This window comes from Salmo salar, chromosome 20, assembly GCF_965601325.2.
Source record: "Salmo salar chromosome 20, fSalSal1, whole genome shotgun sequence".
In the NCBI taxonomy this organism is placed as follows: domain Eukaryota; kingdom Metazoa; phylum Chordata; class Actinopteri; order Salmoniformes; family Salmonidae; genus Salmo; species Salmo salar.
In genome coordinates this window covers 26,506,743-26,513,477 of record NC_138310.1, presented here as the reverse complement: position 1 = coordinate 26,513,477, position 6,735 = coordinate 26,506,743, and positions in this window count along the sequence as shown.

Below are 6,735 nucleotides of genomic sequence, written 5' to 3'. Positions count from 1 at the left end.
CAACAGTTGACAGAACACATACCAGAGATCTACATTACACCACTTTCCTGTTGTGGGAAGGTACAGTGGCAAGAAACAGTATGTGAACCCTTTGGAATTACCTGGATTACTGCATAAATTGGTCATAAAATTGAGTTTTATTTTCATCTAAGTCACAACAATAGATCACCACAGTCTGCTTAAACTAATAACACACAAACAATTATACATTTTCATGTGTTTATTGAACACACCGTGTAAACATTCACAGTGCAGGGTGTAAAAAGTATGTGAACCCTTGGATTTAATAACTGGTTGATCCACCTTTGGCAGCAATAACCTCAACCAAACATTTTCTGTAGTTGTGGATCAGACTTGCAAAACGGTCAGGAGGAATTATGGACCATTCCTCTTTACAAAACTGTTTCAGTTCAGCAATATTATTGGGATGTCTGGTGTTAACTGCTCAAGGTCATGCCACAGCATCTGAAATCGGGTTGAGGTCAGGACTCCAGAAGGCATATTTTCTTCTGTTGAAGCCATTTTGTTGTTGATTTACTTCTGTGTTTTGGGTCGTTGTCCTGTTGCATCACCCACCTTCTGTTGAGCTTCAATTGGCGGACAGATAGCCTTACATTCTCCTGCAAAAGGTCTTGATAAACTTGGGAATTCATTTTTCCGTTGATGATAGCAAGCTGTCCAGGCCATGAGGCAGCAAAGCAGCCCCAAACCATGATGCTGCCTCCACCATACTTTACAGTTGGGGTGAGGTTTTGATGTTGGTGTGCTGTGCCTTTTTTTCTCCGCACATAGTGTTGTGTGTTCCTACAAAACAGCTCAACTTTAGTTTCATTTGTCCACAGAATATTTTGCCAGAAGCGCTGTGGAACATCCAGGTGCACTTTTGCAAACTTCAGACATGCAATGTTTTTTTTGGACAGCAGTGGCTTCTTCCGTGGTGTCCTCCCGTTAACACCGTTATTGTTTAGTGTTTTACGTATCGTAGACTCGTCAACAGAGATGTTAGCATGTTCCAGAGATCTCTGTAAGTCTTTAGCTGACACTCTAGGATTCTTATTCACCTCATTTAGCATTCTGCGCTGTGCTCTTGCAGTCATCTTTGCAGGACGGCCACTCCTAGGGAGAGTAGCAACAGTGCTGAACTTTCTCCATTTATAGACAATTTGTCTTACTGTGGACTGATGAACATCAAGTCTTTTAGAGATACTTTTGTAACCCTTTCCAGCTTCATGCAAATTGACAATTCTTAATCTTAGGTCTTCTGAGATCTCTTTTGTTTGAGTCATGGCTCACATCAGGCAATGCTTCTTGTGAATAGCAAACTCAAATATTGTGAGTGTTTTTTTATAGGGCAGGGCAGCTCTAACCAACATCTCCAATCTCGTCTTATTGATTGGACTCCAGGTTAGCTGACTCCTGACTCCAATCAGCTTTTGGAGAAGTCATTAGCCTAGGGGTTCACATACTTTTTCTAAACTACATTGTGAATATTTAAATGATGTATTCAATATAGACAAGACAAATACAATAATTTGTGTGTTATTAGTTTAAGCACACTGTGTTTGCCTATTGTTGTGACTTAGATGAAGATCAGATAAAATTGTATTACCAATTTATGCAGAAATCCAGGTAATTCCAAAGGGTTCACATACTTTTTCTTGCCACTGTACACTGAACTATTAAATGAAGTTCCTTTGGCACATACACAGATGGTCTAAAGATATATACATTGTCTTCAAAAAGTATTCACACCCCTTGAATTTGTCCACATTTTGTTGTGTTACAAAAATGTATTTAATTGTAATTTTCTTGTCAAAGATCTACACAAAATACTCCGTAATGTCAAAGTGGAAGAAAAATTCTAACATTTAAAAAAAATGTAAGGGAAAATAAAACACTAATTGATTAGACAAGTAACCCAGAGTCAATACATTTTTTTGAATCACCTTAGGCAGTGATTACAGCTGTGAGTCTTTCAGGGTAAATCTAAGAGCTTTGTATGCCTGGATTGTATAATATTTGCCATTTATTCTTCAAAAAAATTCTTCAAGTATATCGTTGGTTGTTATTTATTGCTAGACAGCCATTTTCAAGTCTTGCCATAGATTTTCAAGCTGATTTAAGTCAAAACTGTAACTGGGCCACTCAGGAATATTCAATGGTAAGCAACTCCGGTGTATATTTGGCCTTGTGTTTTAGGTTATTGTCCTGCTGAAAGCTGAATTTGGCTCCCAGTGTCTGTTGGAAAACAAACTGAACAAAGTTTCTCTAGGATTTCGCCTGTGCTTAACTATATTCCATTTATTTTTATCCTGAAAAACTCCCTAGTCCTTGCCTCTGACAAGCATACCCATAACATGATGCAGCCACCACCATGCTTAAAAATATGAAGAGTGATACTCAGTGATGTGTTGTATTTGCCCCAGACATAACGTTGTATTACTTTAATGCCTTATTGCAAACAGGATGCCTGTTTTTGAATATTTTTTATTGTATACAGGCTTTCTCTTTTCACTCTGTCATATATGTTAGTATGGTGGAGTAACTACAATGTTGTTGATCCATCCTCAGTTATCTCCAATCACAGCCATTAAACTCTGTAACTGTTTTAAAATCACCATTGGCCTCATGGGGAAATCCCTGAGAAGCTGTATCTCTGTACTGACTGGGTGTATTGATACACCATCCAAAGTGTAATTACTAACTTCACCATGCTTAAAGGGAGCATGGTCTGCTTATGTTAAAAAAAAAATCTACCAATAGGTGCCCTTTGTGACCCATTGGAAAACCCTTGTCGTTGTGGTTGAAATTCACTGCTCGCCTGAGGGACCTTATAGATAATTGTATGTGTGGGGTACAGAGATGGAGTAGTCATTTAAAAATCAAGCACATTTTGACTCCTGAATTTATTTAGGCTTGCCATAATATGTTTTCAACCGTTTTGTTGACTCAATACATTTCAGCTTTTCACTTGTAAACATTTCTAAAAACATCATTCCACTTTGACATTATGGGGTATTGTGTGTAGATCAGTCACACAACATTTTAATTTGATCTATTTTAAATTCAGACTGTAACACAACAAAATGTGGAAAAGGTCAAGGGGTGTGAATACTTTCTGAAGGCACTAAGTGTTCCATGTTAATGTTATCACCTGGACTTGTGACTAATGGGGAAATTAAACCTTGAAGGATTTTTTTTACAGAATGTGCAAGATCACATCTCATATTGCACTTTTTCTGTGAGCGGTTTTATTCTAAATTGCCTTCTATTTCTCATATTCTAGTGGACATGGATGCAATGCATTATTTCTAATACATGCAAAGTTATTACTATTCAACCATGCTCATTGGTTTGATCACCTGATTCATCAACATCACATTTGCAATGATTATGGAGGAAAGTAGTAACCTAGTGACACCTTCCACTTGCAAACCAAAGTCTGCTGGTAAACACTAGGCTGCGGTAGGAAAAATTACTACAAGATTGTTTAGTAGATTATGGGATTGGAGTCAGAAACAAAAAAATTCCATGTAGGTACATTTCCATGTTTGAAATAGAAATTAGGCTCATTAATTCAAAAACTGTCAGACATCACTAGACAAGCACTCATTAACACATCTTCAGAAACTTGTGCCATGGATCTCACTCGAGGTAAGACACTTAACACCACAGTCACCTACATAATATAGTTGCCGCAAACAAAATGTTTATTTTTTTTATTTTAACAAAGAATAAAAACAAACAAATCTAAGAGAGTATTCATGGGCAATTCATAGACTTTACAAAATATCTCTAAAATCCTGATTTGGTAGGATATGTGGAAGTGGATTCAGATACATTTTTATTTCATTAAAATGGACAAGCCATGCAGAGTGACATCAAATGTTCACCCGTTTGTAGTAGTCAGTCAAATCTATTCCAAAAAAGGAATGCATTAGGATTTTCATAGTTATTTGATTTACCTCATTGTTGAACTGCTATCTCTCTATGTGAGTTCTGTTTAGGACTACCAATATCTTTCATTGCAACATTGTTGATCGTCAGCACTGCCTCAAGGTCAATGGGCCAAATTCAAACTCTGAACTGGCTTGCATCTCAAACACAATACCTGCTTAAAGAATATGTAAGTAGTGGACATCAAATGTTATTTGTCACATGCGCTGAATACAACATGTGTAGGTAGACCTTACTGGGAAATGCTTACTTACAAGCCCTTAACCAACAATGCAGTTCAAGAAATATGAACAATGGACATGGTTATTATATTGTGTAAAAGTGAAATAATGGAAAAAGAGCTTAGGCCTATACATAATATTTGGTAAAATGATTAGACAAGAAAGAAAACATAAGCTCTGAAAAAGAAAGACTGTAAAATGGTGCTTTAATCCTAAATGTATCTTCTCATTAGGTTAACAACAATTTCAAGGGAGAAGACCCACAACTAAATTTGACCATTACAGACATAATTCTGCCTGTGACGAGTGTCTCTGCCGTTAGATCCTCCTGTGCCATCGATGGATACCTTCAACAACTGAAACAAATGATTCAGCGAGATGATTTGACTGGCGACTCAGAGAGATTCATATCTCAGACTGAAGTCATCAGGAGCCAGTTCATAGCAGCCATGGATAATCAAAACTGTGTGAAACTAGATCTGGAGAAGCCAGGGGACAGTTCATACATGAGGAAATTAATGGGTTACAAAATCCTTGATAACGTCTACAAGTGGCTGAAGGGATACATACTAGCAAAACACAACAAGCGTCCTTAGACTAGTCTTGTTCTTTGGAGGATAAATGATAAACTTGATATATTTATTCATTTCAATCTATTTATTAATTAATATGTGTATTACTTTTTCACTTGTTTACATAGCATATTTATTTATTTGTTTATGAACCTATAGTAAATTATGCTGTTCAGTTGACCTACCTGCGCTCCATACATAAAAGGTCCTGTTAAGTGCACAGGGGAGCAGCGGCTGCATAAGGTTTTCCCGAAAGTTTTTGATTAAAACTCATTTTAAAACCCATAGTCCCATTTGTTCACAAACCATTTGACTGTCATGCTGCTCTTGTATGATTTTGTGTGCAAAATAAATACGTTTTCTTTTATTCAAAGAAAAGGCCATACGTGTTCCCAATTTAATAATTTTGTATCTGAAGGATGGAATTAATTAAAGGAAAAACACATTATAGATAGCCATAGGTTTTCACATTTTAGAAAAATGAAATATGATCAACATAAGCCAGATACAGGTTGACTAGGGTAGGCCATCATTGTAAATAAGAATTTGTTCTTAACTGACTTGCCTAGTTAAATAAAACATTTAAATAGGCTAGAACAAGTTCAAAAACGTATTAGCACAATGTGATCCAGATATGAATGTGAAGGTAAGGGTTGTTTAGGGTTATGCAATAATGTTGAAAAAGTAGTATGACTTCATATTGTCCAGGACATCTTAGACGAAAATGCATAGTTTGAATTCTGAACATATCAGTTCTACTGGTCGTGAAAACTGGAACCACATTAGTGAAATATTGCAAAATAGTCCTGTATATGCCAGGATAATTGCACAATAGTTTGTATACTCAAGTACCAGCAACAATGTGAATATCTCTTTCCATACCTCCCAGTCTATTTAATGGGAATGTATTAATTTATTAATATATATATTTATTTGCATTTCCTCAATTTGCATTCTGGGATGTGAATTAGGTTTATTCACAGTACTTTTAAGGATATAGTCCTTCCATTGACATACTTCCTAGACTTGTGACATGTGCCGTCGGGAATTTAAGAAAGTAGGATTTTGAGGTTACCCAAAACACTGTACACAACAAAAACACAAACCATGTAGGAAAAAAAGTATTTTCTTTACTTCATAGAGCAAGAAAGAAAATATTTACAACACTTACTTATCTCAGAGGGAACAAACATAGATGAGAACTTCTCCCCCGATTGCTCAGTTTGGCCGGGCGGCCAGCTCTTGAAAGAGTCTCGGTGGTTCCAAACATATTCCATTTAAGAATGATGGAGGCCACTGTGTTCTTGGGGACCTTCAATGCTGCAGAATGATGGAGGCCACTGTGCTCTTGGGGACCTTCAATGCTGCAGACATTTTGTGGTACCCTTCCCCAGATCTGTGCCTCAACACAATCCTGTCTCGGAGCTCTATGGACAATTACTTGGTTGTTGCTCTGACATGCACTGTCAACTGTGGGACCTTACTACCAGTAGACAGGCGTGCGCCTTTCCAAATCATATCCAATTAATTGAATTTACCACAGGTGGTCTCAAATCAATTTGTAGAAACATCTCAAGGATGATCAATGGAAACAGGAGGCACCTGAGAGAGTGCGTCTCATAGCAAAGGATCTGAACACTTATGTAAATAAAGTATTTATGTTTTTTATTTTTAATAAATATGCAAACATTTCTAAAAACCTGTTTTTGCTTTGTCATTATGGGGTATTGTCTGTAGATTGCTGAGGATTCTTTATTTTTTTTAATCCATTTTAGAATAAGGTTGTAATGCAACAAAATGTTGAAAAAGTCAAGGGGTCTGAATGCTCTCCGAAGGCACTGTATATATATTCCATAAATGATCACTCAACCTTTGCCCTTATGAAATTATTCACCATCACTGATATTTCTCCACAGGGTCATATTCTGTGTGTGAGAAAAAATCTGTGTGTGAGATTTGAGTTTTCAGAAACCCTGTGCCAAATA